Source organism: Callorhinchus milii, unplaced genomic scaffold, assembly GCF_018977255.1.
Source record: "Callorhinchus milii isolate IMCB2004 unplaced genomic scaffold, IMCB_Cmil_1.0 Scaffold15, whole genome shotgun sequence".
Taxonomy (NCBI): domain Eukaryota; kingdom Metazoa; phylum Chordata; class Chondrichthyes; order Chimaeriformes; family Callorhinchidae; genus Callorhinchus; species Callorhinchus milii.
In genome coordinates, this window is record NW_024704756.1 from 594,966 (window position 1) to 613,343 (window position 18,378).

Consider the following 18,378-nt stretch of genomic DNA (forward strand, 5'->3'; position numbering starts at 1 on the left):
TCTGTCTACGACAGAGGGCCACTGGGCCTGCACGATGAGGATATGCTGATACAGGACTACAAGAAAGGTCTTGAGATAGACCTTGGAGGGGGGAAGGGAAGGGGCTGTGCGATGGAGTTCTAATGGATTGGGGGCAGAAGGGCTGAAGGCCCGACCTCCGATGGTGGGATGGGCCAGGCATGTGACGTTAAACTGAAGCCCCGACTGCCTGTTAAAGATCACATGGCACTGTTCAAAAAGAGATGGGAGTTCCTCTCTTCCAGTATCCTGGTCAACAATTCCCAAATAAAATTGGTGACTCATGATGTTTGTGGGTCCTGACTAGGTGCAAACAGGCTGCGGTGTTGGCCTAAATATGAAACAGTCATTACACTTCAGTAACTCCTGTGAAGCGCTTTGAAACATCCTCCTGATGTGAAAGGCGATGTGGAAGGATATTATTGTCAGCCCAGTGTGAGGTGAGGTGGCAAGTGTTGGATTCCCTTTCAGAAAATAAGGACCAATTAACTCTGACCAATGAAAGGGGATCAGGAGGTAGAATAGCAGGAAGCAGGGAGACTGCTGGAAGGATTTTTTTTGATTGGATTGTTTGATTTATAACTTTTGAGCTGAGAATAAAAGAGTTGTGTACACATTGATTGTTGAGAACATAACAGGGAGGAGGAGGTTTAAACCCTTCAGCATCAGCTCGAAGAATAGAAGAACATGAACGGGTCACAGAATGGTCTTTGGGTTGTAACAATTCTATGACTGATCAACAGGAAGTGCTTTAGGAAGTTTGTTGAAACAGTGCTAACAGCAGCCACAGCACAGTGCGTGATCTTTTGACAGTTTTTTTTGTAGCTCACTGAGGAACTGAAGTGTCAGTCAAACCTGTTTGTTTAAAGCTTGTGAAGGCTGGTTAACCAGAGGCTAAGTTATAAAGTTTTCGACTGTGGCCAAACCAGGCTTGAAGACAGGCGGGGTAAAGCCAGCGTTTGTCTCAGTGCAGAAATCCTCTATTCCACTCTCCTCCATCCCCGTTCCCCCCCACCACCACTGCCAGTGTGAGGTGCTGGAATCAAACTCCAGTCAATTGTTAAGTGTTGTGTCTGTTTTCATTGGCAGACCCCAGTGAGGGCAGAGCAAGGTCCAACATACAGCCAGAGAGTAAAAGACCAACTGACCTGAAGGTTCTATTTAAATAATAATAATAATTCATGAATTTGATATAGTGCCTTATCACACCTTCGAGACATCTTAAAGCGCTTCACAGAATATGCTGAAAGTTGATTGACTGTGTATTTCATGGGTGAAATGCTGCAGCCAATTGCGCACAGCAGTGTCCCTCAAACAGAGGGGGATTGAGTGACCAAATTCTTATTTTTTGTTGAAGGATTATTTTGATGTCTTGTTTGACTCTCAACTGACCTTTCCATCCCACCTCCGTGCCAGGACCCGTTAGGGCCCTCCACCCTTCCCGGGCAGGGTGAAATCTTAGGCAGGTTCCCTTGCTCCACGTGCCTCTGTTTACCTAGCAGTAAAGAGGAACCCGGTTGTTAGTCGATTGGTGGATCCCTTTTCCAGAGGTAATAATTCCTTCAAAATATATATTTTTAAATAATAATAAATTGGTCATCAATCCACGACTGTTTGTGGGACACTGCTGTGCGTAATTGGCTGATGTGTTTCGCCCACAAAATATACAGTCAATTCATTTTGCAGCATATTCTGTGAAGCGCTTTGAAACGTCTTAAAGACGTGATAAGGCGCTATATCTAATCGAAGGAAAAATACAAGAATTATTATTATCAGCCCAGTGAATTCACTCTGTGTCGTGGGCTTTAATGTTCCTTGTATTATCACTTTGAGAATGTCTAAATCGCTTCAAGTTTTTCTATTAAATAGAGTTAACTGTCTGTGCCACTATACCCATTCCCACTACCGCCCATCCCCCTCTCTATCTGCTCTCCCTTGTGTCTGCAGCAAGGTTTCTCTGGCATATGGATGATATTTGCTTTGATCGCAGCTTGCGGCAGTGATGTAGTGAGTACGTATTGGAAGGTGAATATATTTGAATAATAAACCTTCTTACACAAAAAAAATCACTCAATTTCCCTTCCCTCTCAGCCAACCTGAGGTAACTCTTTCCATCAAACAGCAGAGATGTGCATAACATGGCGAGTCCAACGTGCTGAGTTTGCATATCCTTGTGGTGATCAGGTTGCAATGGGCTGAGCACAGCGCATGCAAATCCCATCTTGTGCCAGCGAGGACAGAGGTAAAAAAACACAGCAAAAACATGATGGCTTTGGATGCAGGAGGCTTTCAGCCTATCCTCTGTCCTCCCCTAATAGCATCCAGCTGATTTTCAAATGAGTCCAGTGTCTGGCCTCAGCCACGCTTCCTGCGAACCTGTTACAGTCACTAATTCTCCTTTGGGTAAAGAAAAGCTTCCTGATGTCTGCCCAAAATTACTGTTTGCATCTCTGAACCTGGGTCCTCTTGTTCTCTGTATCCTAAAGTACTGATCTGGGTTACTTTATCAATCAAACCTGATACAGCTCTGCTATCCAGAGGCAAGAGCACTGCCAAACTGGTCATCCAGACTAACAGAGACAGGGGGACAGAGAGGCAGAGAGACAGGGGGACAGAGAGACAGAGAGACAGGGGGGCAGAGAGACAGAGAGACAGGGGGACAGAGAGACAGAGAGGACAGTGGGGACAGAGAGACAGAGAGACAGGGGACAGAGAGACAGAGAGACAGGGGGACAGAGAGACAGAGAGACAGGGGGACAGAGAGACAGAGAGACAGGGGGACAGAGAGACAGGGGGACAGAGAGGCAGAGAGACAGGGGGACAGAGAGACAGAGAGACAGGGGGACAGAGAGACAGAGAGACAGGGGGACAGAGAGACAGAGAGACAGGGGGACAGAGAGACAGAGAGACAGGGGGACAGAGAGACAGAGAGACAGGGGGACAGAGAGACAGAGAGACAGGGGGACAGAGAGACAGAGAGACAGGGGGACAGGAGAGAGACAGGGGACAGAGAGGCAGAGAGACAGGGGACAGAGAGGCAGAGAGACGGGGACAGAGAGGCAGAGAGACAGGGGGACAGAGAGACAGGGGGACAGAGAGACAGAGAGACGGGGACAGAGAGGCAGAGAGACAGGGGGACAGAGAGGCAGAGAGATGGGGACAGAGAGGCAGAGAGACGGGGACAGAGAGACAGAGAGACAGGGGGACAGAGAGGCAGAGAGACGGGGACAGAGAGGCAGAGAGATGGGGACAGAGAGGCAGAGAGACGGGGACAGAGAGACAGGGGGACAGAGAGACGGGGACAGAGAGACAGAGAGAGACAGGGGGACAGAGAGACAGGGGGACAGAGAGGCAGAGGGACAGGGGGACAGAGAGGCAGAGAGAGACAGGGGGACAGAGAGACAGGGGGACAGAGAGACAGGGGGACAGAGAGGCAGAGAGACAGGGGGACAGAGAGGCAGAGAGACAGAGAGTGGAAGAGAGAGATGAGAGAGCACAATGAAGTTAATCTTTAATACTAAAATCTGGAGTATTAGAATGTGACAAATATTATAAAAACTCAATTGATCCATTGAGTGTGTGTGTGTGTTGGTGTTAGCCTCTCTCCCAGAGCTCTCTACTCTGACATCATTCTCTACTGTTTTGCCCACCGAGACTGTGCCCACAGTCCAGTGCCTAAAATATTGCATTTACATGAATTACAGGAATGTGAGACACTGATACATTCTCACTGTAAGAAGATGTAATCAATAGCTTAGTGACCTTCATAAAGAATCTGAATAAGGAATTCCGGGAATTAACGGGAAATGTGTCACTCTGCTTGGTGGAAACACCACTCCCAAAGCCCATTATTTGGAAGGCATTCCCGTAAATCACAAGGGCCCACTTTGGGATTCCTTATTAAGAAATCCTATTAGAAATCAACTCATAGTAGAGCTGAATGTGACATGAGCCATTGCTGTCAGACAGTAAACACACCAGAGCTATAGGGGGGTTTATGATTTAGAATTCTGTTGGAGATGGCTGGTTTGCCAAACACTATATAGAAAGGGTTGGAAGCAGGAAACAGCGCATTATGTTGACTGCAGCATTCCTGGCCTGTGTTCAAAACCCAAATATAACATTAGAGCATATACAAAGCTCAATAGACTCTGTTATTGAATGCTGTGCATATTGCTAACTGTGTACACTATTAATTATAATTCTAAGCAAAGGCTGAACTGAGGAGCTGGATTTGCTGATTCCTCAACGTTAGAGCTCTTCAATCTTCCTCCTCCTCACTCATTCCCTGACAGCCTGCGTTCCGCTCAGTAACACAAACCTGCCTGAGCACATCATCCCCGGGACTGCGCATTGTAGCGTAACCACAGCAACAATCACAAAATGACCGTGTCTGCTGCCAAGCCAATTAGAAATCACAAAAGAGTGGGCTATAAAGGGCCAGTGGTGCTGAGGAGAGAACAGGCTGTGCTGTCATCAGAGGTGCCCTGGAATACTGCAGACCCGCCTGGCTCAGGAACCGGACTAAAGACCGCCACAGAGAGCTGGCTCGATTCCAACATTTTGTTGCCAAACATGTCACCTTGGAGTCAATTCAATGACAAGGACACTCCTGAGCCGGGCAGGTCCATAGTATTCCAGGACATTACTGATGACCGCACAGCTCTGCCTGCCTCATCTGTAGGACGTGGAAGGGCAGACCAGTCACTGTGGTATACATAAATGGAACTCTTAGTCTGATTTGAATTCCCTTTAAACATCGTGATGCGTTTCCGCAAGTGTCAGACACGTCTGACTCCGAAACAGGTCATCGACACATCTTTTAATCAAACTTCGCCTCCTTTTCTCCATCCCCTTTAATAGCTTTATTTTCCAGCTACAGATCAACCAGTTATAAGGGCCTCGTAAGAAGGTGAGCTTGTGCTGTAGGTCCCAGATAACAAATACAACAGAAACTTACATTTATGTAGTGGCTTTCACATCAACAATGATTTGCAGATATATAGCACCCCCTCGGAAGGTAGCATCCCAGAGCGCTTGACAGTGGCAGAGCCTGATGCCAAGCCGGGGGCAGTGACGGTCATCATGGTCGAAGAGGAAGGTCTTCAGGCGCGATCTGAAGATGGGGAGGGAAAGGCAAGAAGGGATAAAGGAAGAATATTCCAGAGTTTTGCGGTGTAGTGGCTGAAAGTGCGGCCACCAATGGTGAAACGGAGGGCACGAGTGACATGCGGGAGGCTAGAGCCAGTCGATCGAAGGCAGCGGGTAGTGGGTTGGGAAGTAAGCAGATCGGAGAGTTAGGGAGGTGCCAGGGAATGAAGTGATTTGACGACAACTGTGAGGATCTTGAAATTGATCCATTCGGTGAGCCTGGCTAAAACTGGTATGATGGGGCTAAGAAGTTTAGTGTGGGTGAGTATGCGGGCGGCGGAGGTTTGGATCAGGTGGATTTCGTGGACACTGGAGCTAGGGAGACTGGCAAAAGTTTAATAGTTGAGTCGGGAGGTGACGAACGCACGGACGACCATTTAGGCTGCATCTGGGATAAGGTACTGTCAGAGACGGGCATTGTGGCGGAGGTTGAGGAAGGCAGTCTTGATCAGGGCCCGAATGTGGGGACATGCGGGGGCATCCCAAAGCGCTAAACAGTCCGGGTTCACATCCTCTCCAAGATTCTTGAGATCATTCCTGAGCTGTGGGGTGGGTCCGAATTCCCGTATAAGAGACCAAAGTGGATATATTTGCCCTCCTCCTGCTTCCACACTATCGATACTACAATTTACAGCAAAACCTCTGTGAGGCATTCTGAGATGTTTCAATGTAGTAAGACGATATCTCAAATGGAAGGATTATTATTATTATACAACAACGACTTATTTAGCACCCTCCACTCAGTGTGTGTCAATGTGTACGAGTCTAAGTGTGTATATGTGAGTCTGTGTGTGGGCTCGTGTGCATGAACAAGTCTCATACTATTCTTCTTACGTGTTTGGGGAGTAAACATGGCCTCTATGAAATTTGCTGAGAGCTTTCTAGAGGAAAGAAATAATTATTTGGTATTGCGCTTATCACATTGTCAAAATGTGCTTAACAGGATTTACTGTGAAGTCCAGTGACTGCGTTTGAAGTTAAATGTGTAGTTATTACCAGAGCCAATAGAAAATTGCGGAAATATTTGCCAAACATTGCAGGGATATTTGACCAATATTGCAGAAAATTGCAGGGAGTTGATTGGTGCTATTAAGAGGTATATTTTACTGCCAAACTACATTTTTTCACTTTATTGATAAAAAAAACTAAACATGAAGAAATAACACGTATTAGATTGTTGCAAAAAAAATTAATGCTTTCTTTAACAAAAAATAGGCGGCCCAATCAGGGATGGTGGGGGGACAACAACACAGGCCCCAAGGGCTGAATGGTCCATTTCCACCCCACACTTGAAGGTCTGGAAATCTACCAAACACCAGCTTTGCTCACCAATAATATTCCCTCCAAAAAACAAAACAATAATAAATTGGTCATTTTCAATCCACGACTGTCTGTGGGACATTGCTGTGCGCAATTGGCTGCCGCGTTCGTCCACAAATATACAGTCAATTCACTTTACATGTTTTATATTCTGTGAAGCGCTTTGAGACGTCAAGAAGACTGAAATGCAAGGATTATTATTATTATTATTAAGCTCCTCAGTGTCCTGCCCCTTGCACACAGATTCAGAAAGACACACACACAGACACAGAGAGAGACACACACACAGACACAGATAGAGACACACACACACACAGACACAGATAGAGACACACACACAGAAGAGAGAACACACACAGACACAGAGAGAAACACTCACACAGAGACACTCACCAACGTTATCACTTTCTGCAATCTCCACCTTCTCAAACATCACCGTGTGGTTTTAGCACAATCTTAATTTAGCCCCAGCCCCTCAGATCTCTGGCCTCAGAAACATCACACTCACGGCAGGTCTACAGCAGAAACCCCTTTATCAAGAACTGCTTAAGACAGCACGGTCAATATGTATCACACAGGGGCTGCTGGGTGTAACGTGCGCTAGGCATTGTGTGTGGGGTTGGAAAGCCAACTCGAGGGGAGGGGAAGTGCAGTTCTCTTGTATTGAACATACACAGAGTTCGGTGGGAGGGGGGATGGGGCGCTTACAGCCTGGGACTCACTGGTTCCAATCCCAGGCCAGCCTGAGTTTGCTGGTCTCAGCCAGGGCTGCGTGGGGAGACTACACATAGCCTGTATTAACACTGACACTGACACAGCCTGTATTAACACTGACACTGACACAGCCTGTATTAACACAGACACTGACACAGCCTGTATTAACACTGACACAGCCTGTATTAACACTGACACAGCCTGTATTAACACTGACACAGCCTGTATTAACACTGACACTGCCTGCATTAACACTGACACAGCCTGTATTAACACTGACACAGCCTGTATTAACACAGACACTGACACAGCCTGTATTAACACTGACACAGCCTGTATTAACACTGACACTGCCTGCATTAACACTGACACAGCCTGTATTAACACTGACACAGCCTGTATTAACACTGACACTGACACAGCCTGTATTAACACTGACACAGCCTGTATTAACACCGACACAGCTGTATTAACACCGACACAGCCTGTATTAACACTGACACAGCCTGTATTAACATTGACACAGCCTGTATTAACACTGACACAGCTGTATTAACACTGACACAGCCTGTATTAACACTGACACTGCCTGCATTAACACTGACACAGCCTGTATTAACACTGACACAGCCTGTATTAACACTGACACAGCTGTATTAACACTGACACAGCTGTATTAACACTGACACAGCCTGTATTAACACTGACACAGCTGTATTAACACTGACACAGCCTGTATTAACACTGACACAGCCTGTATTAACACTGACACTAACACAGCCTGTATTAAAACTGACACTGACACAGCCTGAATTAACAGTGACAATGATACGGCCTGTATTAACACTAACACTGTATTAGCGCTGACGCCAGGTGATCACAGTGACACACACAGTACTAGCCTCAGGATGCCGAGCACCTTGTTATTAGAATGTGAGAACGGCACTGACACTGATATCACGTTTAGCCACAAAGCCCCACGGCACTGATCTGTGTTGGTGAGACGGAGACAGGTCAGTAACACGAGACAGATACTTCTGAGCAGCTAAAGCTCACTCACTGCCTGTTCGCTGCTTCCGTTACCTGTGGTGTGAACAAGCCGTGCCTCACACCTGGTGAGTGTGCACAGTGTACACGGCCTGACACACCGCCCTGTGGTTTTTGCTATGTTTTTGACAATGTCTTAAATTTCCATTCTGTCAGCTTGACCTGGTTTCAACCGCATCCCCCACCCTCCCCCACCCCCCCACCTCCGCACTCTGCTCTCTCTACCGAGGGTGCTCATGCTCCTTGCCTGCAGAATGGCCGGCATCGTCATGTCCTTTTATTTCTTGTTAAAACATGTATAAAAATATAGTGTATCCTGTGAAGCGCTTTGAGATGTTTTGAAGACGTGATAAGGTGTTGTATCAAATGCAACGGTTATTATTATTATTATTATTATTATTATTATTATCTGCTTTCTCACAATCCTTACCACGTGAGTAACCGCTTTCAGGGACCTGATGTACCTTATGTACCTAATGTCCTAAGTCACTTTGCTTCTCTGCTTCTTGCATGTTACTGCAATTCAATACATACTCCCCTTATTTTTCAAACAAAATAAATCACCCGCAGTACTGCGAACATCCCTGAGCTACCGAGACCACCACAGAGGGCTGGCTCGATTCTGACATTCCGACATTGACAGACATGTCATCTTGAAGGCAGTTTAGCCCGAAGGAGACCTCGCTTACCTCCCCCTAAGGAGGATAGTCACGAGTTGGTCATTTGACAACTACCAAGCGTGGGTTTGAGCCTCACTCGGTGGATGATACCAGGAACTCCTTGCCAGCTTCCCTAAAGGCATGAAATGTTTGAGAGCATTGCCACCGATCTCCTGTCTGCAGCTCGGGCACATGTCCCTTCCCACTGAGTGATTGAGGTGTGAAGCTTGAGCAGCAGATGCTTGCCTCTCTATAGGGTGGATTCCAGGCGGTGGATGTAGGAACGTGTGTCACCAACTTGGACTCCTGGTAATGCCTTCCAACAGTATGTGGGCGAACAGGCAGTGTGTGTTGGAGGGTGGGGGGGGGGGTTGGGGGGTGCTAGCCAGTGCGTGGGGAGAGACAGGCAGTGTGTGTGGGGAGGGGTCAGGCAGTGTGTGTGGGGAGGGGGCCAGGCAGTGTGTGTGGGGAAGGGGACAGGCAGTATTACAGTAAATTGTAGCTTACAGACAACGTACGGACACAAGTGTCAGCTGTTAGTAATAATCCTTTCATTTGATATAGCGCCTGATCACGTCTTTGAGACGTCTCAAAGCGGTCACAGAATATCCTGTAAAGTGAATTTACTAGATATTTTGTGGTCGAAATGCGGCAGCCAATTGCATACAGCAGTGTCTTATAAACAGTCATGGATTCAGTGACCAAATAATTATTTGAAAAAAAATTTAAAGTGATTATTACACCAGGAGAAGCGATCCACCGGGTTCCTGCTTACTGCTGGGTAAACAGGTGTGTGGCATAAGGAAACTTGCCCAACTCCTTTCAGCACCTCGATACCTCAGGCACTGACAGTATCACCATCCATGGATTCACACTCCACCTCACTAAGCCAGCCTTGGCAACTTGTTTGACCCTCAACTATCCTTTTTACCCCACATCCGTGCCATGACCTGCTCTGCCTTCCCCCACCTCCACAACATCGCCCGGCTCCGCCACTGCTCACACCGCAGGCCGCCGAAACCCTCACACACACATTCATTACATCGAGGCTCGACTACGCAAACTCTCTGCTTGTCGGCCTCCCCAACTCATCCCTCTACAGGCTGCAGATTATCCAGAACTCTGCAGCCCGTGTCCTCTCCCGCTCCATGACCCTATCACACCTATCCTCGCCCGACTCCACTGGCTTTCCATCAGACAAAGGATACAGTTAAATATCCTGGTCCTCACCTTCAAAGCCTTCCATGGCCTTGCTCCCCCTTACCACTGCGACCTTCTAACCTCCTACCAACCTGCATACTCCCTCTGCTCAGTGGGCTCCAGCCTGCTTCACGTCCCTCGCCTTACTGCCCCCACCATTGGAAGGCAGGCCTTCAGCCACTCTGCCCCCACCCTCAAGAACTCCATCCTGTAGTCACTCCGCCTTACCCCTCCCTTGCCTCCTTCAAGATCTGTCTCAAGACCCTCCTTCCAACCTCCTCGATCCCAGCCCTCAACTCGGGTCTGAAATATTGATTGTCCAGTGCCTTGGGACGACTTCCCGAAGTGAAAGGCGCTATACAAATGTCATTTTATTGTTGTTGTTCCCTAACGTTTTGCCCTGCCTGGGATTTGAACCCAGGGTCTCTCGATTGCGTGGTGAGTGGTCTAACTACTGAGCTACAGGACTCCACAAGGCTGATCTTGAGTATGGGATTGAGCCATTTCTCTCTCTCTCTTCTTCTCACTGACATCGGGCTCTGCAGGGCAGCACATTAGCGGGAAGCTATTAATTATCTGTCATTAATTTGGGGACTGACTTTTGAGTAGAATTAGCCCACGTCACAGTCAGTAACCGCACTGCTCTCCTCCCTGTCTATTTATACCTGGCATCACACAGCAGGTCTGTCAGCCTCTGGTGCTCAATCTCGGGTCACTTCCTTGTGTATGTGTGTGTGTGAGTCACTTCCTTGTGGCTGCTAGTTTGTGTGTGTGGGGGGGTGGGGGCTAGTGTGGGAGGATTTGTGGGGGTGGGAGTCTGGGATGTGAGGGTGTGGGGGTTGCTGATTTGTGTGTGTGGGGAGCTGCTGGGATGTGAAGTTGTGGAGGGGGGGCTGCTGTGTGAGGATGCTGGTGTGTGTGTGTGCGTGTTGGGGGGGCTGGTGTGTGAGGGTGTGGGGGGGGGGCTGCTGTGTGTTTAGTGGGGGCTGGTGTATGAGGGTGTGGGGTGGGGGCTGCTGTGTGTTTAGTGGGGGCTGGTGTATGAGGGTGGGGGCTGCTGTGTGTTTAGGGGGGGCTGGTGTATGAGGGTGGGGGCTGCTATGTGTTTAGGGGGGGCTGGTGTATGAGGATGGGGGCTGCTGTGTGTTTAGGGGGGGCTGGTGTATGAGGGTGGGGGCTGCTGTGTGTTTAGAGGGCTGGTGTATGAGGGTGGGGGCTGCTGTGTGTTTAGGGGGGGCTGGTGTATGAGGGTGTGGGCTGGTGTATGAGGGTGGGGGCTGCTGTGTGTTTAGAGGGCTGGTGTATGAGGGTGTGGGCTGGTGTATGAGGGTGGGGGCTGCTATGTGTTTAGAGGGCTGGTGTATGAGGGTGGGGGCTGCTGTGTGTTTAGGGGGGGCTGGTGTATGAGGGTGTGGGAAGGGCTTTAAAGGTGAGGACCAGGATCTTGAACTGTATCCTCTATGTGATGGGGGTCAGTGGAGTCGGGCGAGTATGGGGGTGATAGGGCCACGGAGCCTGGTGTGGGAGAGGACACGGGCTGCAGTGTTCTGGATGATCTGCAGCCTGTGGAGGGAGGAGTTGGGGAGGCCGACATGCAGGGAGTTTGCATGATGAATGTTTGAATGTGTGGGTTTTGGTGGCCTGTGGTGAGAGACAGTGGTGGAACTGGATGATGTTGCAGAGGTGTGGAAAGGTGGAGCGGGTCATGGCATGGATATGAGGGAAGAAGGACAGTTGAGGTTGAGCAGGACATTGAGGTTCTGTATTGGCTCCATGAAGTGTACAGTGCATCCATGAAGCGTGATGCTATCCGCGCCTGAGATATGAGGTGCTGACTGAAGCCAAGCATTAGGGTTATGAAATAAATTCTTACATATGTTTCACAAGAAGAAAAATAAATTGTTCTCCATCAGTGTAATAAATAACGCTTTTAATCACAAAGCTGCAATCAGACAGAACAATATTAGGTCAATTTAAATTTGCTGTTTCCCAGGTTTATAGGCAGAGATGGTGGTGTGAGGAAGGGGATGAAATAATAATAATAATCCTTGCATTTGATATATCGCATTATCACATCTTCAAGATGTCTCAAACGTCTTCACAGAATACACTGTCAAGTAAATTGTACATTTTGTGAAAACGTGGCAGCCAATTGCACACAGCAGTGTCCCACAAACAGTTGTGGGTTGAGTGACCAAATTATTAGTATTTTTTTAAAGGGTTTATTGCCAAAAAAGTGATCCAACAAATCAACTAACAAATGGGTTCCCTCTTACTGCGAGATAAACAGAGGCGTGTGTGTAGAGTAGGCCAATGTTTCGCCTGCTGGGAATCGAACCCAGGTCCTCTCGGTTGCAGTGACTCCACAATGTGACAATAAAGGATCCCAGGAATGTGGATCCAGTGGCCAGGATGCATGAGGAGGATTGTCAATCTCGTTTAAGATGGTGACCAGTGTTCCTTTTTCCCTAACAGACCGAATTTGTATCCCAGACGTCAAGCTTTAGGATGTACCGCAGACTGTTCCCATACAGATTGTGGGTTTTACGGAAAACATTAACAACAAATTACATTTATAGTCAGGAATTACATTTATAGACAGGAATTTGAATTTGAACCCAAGCTAGTGGTTGGGATCAGGAGAGATAGAGGGCAGAGAGGGTGGAGGGTGGAGGCAGGACTATGACCCGAAGAGAAAGGCCTTGAAGTGATGTACCTTGTGGGCAAGTTTCCTTACTCCACACGCCTAATACGCCTAATAATAATCCCTCCAAAACAAAAATAAATTGATAATTTTCAATCCACGACTATTTGTGGGACACTGCTGTGCGAAATTGGCTGCCACGTTTCGCCCACAAATATACGGTCAATTCACTTTACAGTGTATTCTGTGAAGCACTTTGAGATGTTGAGAAGACATGAAAAGCTCTATATCAAAAGCAAGGAATATTATTATTATATTATTATATTATAGAGTTGAAGAGTAGAGATGTTGTGAAGGAAGAGAGGAGTTATTGCTTGTTCCCCTTTGGAGACTGGAATATCTGTGCAGAACTGTGAGAATGGTTAGGTGTCAGCCTGGCTCAGTCTCTCACACTCTCACCTCTGAGTCAGAAGGTTGTGGGCCCACAGCACACGTCAAGTCTCTGAGCTCACAGTTCAGGTGGACAAACCAGCCCAGTCCTGGGGGAGAGAGCGTTGCTTTGTCAGAGACACCGTCTCTCAGATGAGACATTAAATAAAGCTCACATCTGCTGTTCAGGTGGGTGTTGATGATCCCATGGCACGATTCTAAGAGAAGAGAGTTTCTCCCATTGTCCTGGTCAACAATCCTCCAAGTAAAATTAGTCACTCACCTCACTATTTGACAGATATTGTTGTGTGCAAATCAACTGTTTCACCTACAAATACAGTCACTACGCTTTGTAGTAAAACTATGTGAATGCTTTGAGATGTCTTCCTGATTTGAATGGCCTCCTGCTTGTCACTTGTACTCTCCGCTCCACTATTGGAGGTCGCGCTTTCAGTCACTATGCTCTGAAACTGTAGAACACTCTCCCTCAAGCTCTCCGCCTTGCCCCCTCTCTCTCCTTTTTCAAGTCCTGCCTGAAAACTTTCGACCTTGCCGGCACCTCCCCCGCCACCCCGGCTTGGAGTCAGTCTCCGCCACTCATAAGCATTCTGAGATGTTGCCCTGCGTGGAGGGCGCTATGTAAGTGCAAGTTGTTGTTGTTATTTGTATGGTTAGGGTAGGGTCAGCAAACAGGGAGGTTTGTGCAGTTTAAGGAGTGAGTTGAATGGGACAAGTTGTCAGGTGGCACTTCCATGTCCTTTTCACCTCATTCACTATGTTCATGAACAAGCTTAATGCAAGTGTGTGTGTGTGGGGAGCGGGCGCTCTGTGTGTGTGTGGGGGGGGCGCGGGCGCTGCGTGTGTGTGGGGGGGGCGGGCGTTGTGTGTGTGGGGAGCGGGGGTTGTGTGTGTGAGGAGCTGGCGCTGTGTGTGGGGAGCGGGCGCTGTGTGTGTGGGGAGCGGGCGCTGTGTGTGTGGGGAGCGGGCGCTGTGTGTGGGGAGCGGGCGCTGTGTGTGGGGAGCGGGCGCTGTGTGTGTGGGGAGCGGGGTTGTGTGTGTGAGGAGCTGGCGCTGTGTGTGTGAGGAGCTGGCGCTGTGTGTGGGGAGCGGGCGCTGTGTGTGTGGGGAGCGGGCGCTGTGTGTGGGGGGAGCGGGCGCTGTGTGTGGGGAGCGGGGGTTGTGTGTGTGAGGAGCTGGCGCTGTGTGTGTGAGGAGCTGGCGCTGTGTGTGTGAGGAGCTGGCGCTGTGTGTGTGAGGAGCTGGCGCTGTGTGTGGGGAGCGGGCGCTGTGTGTGTGAGGAGCGGGCGCTGTGTGTGTGAGGAGCTGGCGCTGTGTGTGGGGAGCGGGCGCTGTGTGTGTGAGGAGCGGGCGCTGTGTGTGTGAGGAGCGGGCGCTGTGTGTGTGGGGAGTGGGCGCTGTGTGTGTGTGTGGGGGGGGCGCGGGCGCTGCGTGTGTGTGGGGGGGCGGGCGTTGTGTGTGTGGGGAGCGGGGTTGTGTGTGTGAGGAGCTGGCGCTGTGTGTGGGGAGCGGGCGCTGTGTGTGTGGGGAGTGGGCGCTGTGTGTGTGTTGGGGGAGCGGGCGTTTGTGTGTGTGAGGAGCGGGCGCTGTGTGTGTGAGGAGCGGGCGCTGTGTGTGTGGGGAGTGGGCGCTGTGTGTGTGGGGAGCGGGTGCTGTGTGTGTGTGGGGAGCGGGCGCTGTGTGTGGGGGGAGCGGGCGCTGTGTGTGGGGAGCGGGCGCTGTGTGTGGGGAGCGGGCGCTGTGTGTGTGGGGAGCGGGCGCTGTGTGTGTGGGGAGCGGGCGCTGTGTGTGTGTTGGGGGAGCGGGGGTTGTGTGTGTGAGGAGCTGGCGCTGTGTGTGTGAGGAGCGGGCGCTGTGTGTGTGAGGAGCGGGCGCTGTGTGTGTGGGGAGTGGGCGCTGTGTGTGGGGAGCGGGTGCTGTGTGTGTGTGGGGAGCGGGCGCTGTGTGTGGGGGAGCGGGCGCTGTGTGTGGGGGAGCGGGCGCTGTGTGTGGGGAGCGGGCGCTGTGTGTGTGGGGAGCGGGCGCTGTGTGTGGGGAGCGGGCGCTGTGTGTGGGGAGCGGGCGCTGTGTGTGGGGAGCGGGCGCTGTGTGTGGGGAGCGGGCGCAGTGTGTGGGTGGGGGGGTGGAAGCGGGGTCTGCATGGCGGGCTTGGCAATGGAAAGTCAAGTCAATCCTCTCTGGTGGCCTCTGTAATCAGCCGTCAGCATAACCTAAACTGTGTGTGTCCTTTCAGAGTGTGAGGGAGAGAGAGAGGACGGAATGAATGGGGTTAGAGAAGAGAGCTCCAGTGGAGGAATGAGCACCAGTACAGACACGATGGGGAGAGAGCAGGAGTGCAGTTCAGGGCAGGTTGACAGTATCTCTGTTGGAAAAGATGTTCACAGTTTAAATTACTTTTTGGAGCTGTTGGTTGGGTTTACCCTGAATTGTGCGACATGACTGAAAAGCAGCTGAGCGGTGGTGAGAGGGGGGAGAGAATTTCTCAGGCTGAAATCCAGCTGGAGAGTTCCTAAACCACAAGTGAGAGTGTGCGCCAACCCCCAGCACAGACACACAGTGGCTGTGGATTTCCTGCCAGCTTTCTTCGATTATAATTTATAAACTGTTTAATAAAAAACCTAAAGTGAAGGCTGCCGGACTGCACACACACGAACACACACCCACAAGAGCTGTTAGAGGCTCAGGGCAAATAGGACCCAAATCCATTCACTCCGGTGTAAATTTGGTGTAAGTTGTTGTTGAGTGTTTTCCAGCTGGTTTGAGTCTCTGATTAAATGACTGAATTACAGGACATAGATTGGGTCAATTATAACATTTTTGACAGAAACTGTGAAGCGAGTGTAACCTTTGTTTAAAAGCTGCTTATAGCTGAGAATTCCTCGTGGCCCTTTGGCTGTGGTTCAGTCTGTGGCTGGAAACCAGCACTGGGTAAAGCTAACCCCTCTATGGTCACTTATTTGTCCACAAAATACACAGTGACTACATTTGACAACAAAAGTTTGTGACACAATTGAGATATTTTGATGTTAGAGGTGCAATATCAAATGCAAACATACGAGGTACAGTGGAGCCCTGTTGAAACGCTGCTTCGCCAACAAGGTTCACCTACAACCCCACATCTGCGGTTGGCTTGAGTGACTTCCTGCGCTATAAATGTCTGGTGTCTGGGTCATCAGGTCACTGCCGATGTAACTTCTTGGACGTTATAATCAGAATCCTACTGGTGACCATTGTTATTGCTCACTGGAATTTCTCTGTGTAAATCCCTACCCTGTGCTATGCTGAGTGCGACTCCCAGCTCCTGGTACAACAACAACACCTTGGATGTATATAGTGCCCCCCACGCCAGACGGCGTCTCAGAGCGCTTCACAGAACAGATCCCGGGGCCAAGCCAGGGGGAGGGGGAGGAGCCGGGGGAGGGGTGGAGCCCGGGGAGGTGGGGGGGAGCCCGGGGAGGTGGGGGGGAGCCCGGGGAGGTGGGGGGGAGCCCGGGGAGGTGGGGGGGGGGGGGGGGGGAGCCGGGGGGGGGGGGGGGGGGGAGCTGGGGGCGGGGGAGGAGCCAGGGGGGGAGGAGCTGGGGGGAGGGGGAGGAAGGTGACCAAAGGGGCAGTCGAAAACAAAGGTCTTCAGCCGAGACCTGAAAATAGGAAGAGAAGGGGGAGAGGCGAAGGGAGTTTCAGAGCCTCGGGGCAGAGTGGCTGAAGGCACTGCCGCCAATGTTGTAGCAGACGATTGGGGGGGACAAGGAGGAGGCCAGACCCAGTGCCTACCATTGACCTAGTGAGGGCTCAAATACCTGCCTGTTGGATTTCAAACAACCAACTAGTGACTGTCCTCCTTGACTGGGTGGTAAGCGAGGTGTCCCTACAGCTGAACTGGATCCAAGGTGACTTGCCAGGCAACAGAATGTCAGAATTGAGCCAGCCCTCTATGGCGGTCTCTAGTCGAGTTCCTGAGCCAGGCGGGTCTGCAGTTTTCCAGGGCACTGCTGATGACTGCACAGCCCGGACTGGCTCATCGGCAGGACCTGGAAGGGCAGAGCAGTCACTGAGGGCGGGGAGTCATCCCACTCAGCTCCTGGTAACTCTGTAAACTTCAAACCCATCTCAAATCCGCCCTTCCTGGCCAACGTTTTGGAACCCGTCATTGCAGATCAACTTCGGTCACACCTCTCCTTCCACTCCCTACTCAAACCCCTCCAGTCCGGTTTTCACCCTGTCCATAGCACAGAGATAGAGCTCGTCAAAGTAACAAATGACGTCCTCTCTCTCTGTGACCAAGGCTCCCTCTGCCTCCTCGTTCTCTTGGACCTCTCTGCTGCATTCGACACAGTCGACCACTCCATCGTCCTCCACCCCCTTTCCTCCCTCATCCACCTTAATGGGACCACACTTGTATGGTTCGAGTCCTACTTAACTAACACCAAGAATACATCTCGGCCAATGTTTTCTCCTCTCACCCCCGCCTGGTCACCTGCAGGACCCCAGGGCTCCATCTTTTCCTCAATTCCACACTCATCTCTGGGATGACACCCAAATCTACTTCTCCTCCAGTTGCGACCCTGATGTCTTGTCAGCTTGTTTGACGGACATTAAGGCCTGGATGAGCACAAATTTCCTGCAGCTGAATTTCAGCAAGATGGAAGCCATACTCACAACAGTCTTTGCCACGCTTCACTGGCTCCCAATTACTGAACGATCGATTTTAAGATTCTCTCACTCATTTTCAAATCCCATCATGCCCTCGCACCCACCTACCTCTATGATTTGCTTACCCCCCACTCCCCCACCTGCTCCCTCCGCTTGACTGGGTCCGGCCTCCTACTTGTCCCTCGTACCGTCCTCTCCACCGTTAGTGACTGTACCTTCAGCCACTATTCCCTGAAACTCTGGAACTCTCTTCCTCAATCTCTCTGCCTTTCCCTCTCTCTCCCCACTTTGAAATCCCACCTAAAGATGTTCCTTTTTGATTGTCACCTCCCTCTCCCCCTGGCTTGGGATCAGTCACCACCACTGGCAAGGGGTCAGGGTCGCTACCCCGTGTGAAGGGCACTGTATAAATGCAAGTTGCTGTTGCAAGCCAAAGCCCTAGTAGGTTGGTAGTCCCAGCTGGACAAGCGGTGGGAAAGCTTGTCAGACAGCAATATCTATGCAGTTTTAGCTGTTTAGACTCCAGCT

General features: G+C 50.3%; 1 protein-coding gene across 6 annotated transcripts in view; it reads left to right on the forward strand.

Moving 5' to 3' along the window:
• The window catches only part of si:dkey-172j4.3 (diacylglycerol kinase delta), an 87,418-nt gene that overhangs the window by 18,517 nt on the left and 50,523 nt on the right, over positions 1-18,378 (forward strand). Inside the window, exon 1 of one of the 6 annotated variants that reach the window (XM_042340649.1) lies at positions 13,799-13,821. The exons of the other annotated variants lie outside the window; for them this stretch is intronic. The gene's annotated coding sequence lies outside the window, so the exon portion shown is untranslated. Of the gene's footprint in view, positions 1-13,798; positions 13,822-18,378 lie in introns of those variants that run through there. 6 annotated transcript variants of the gene reach the window in all.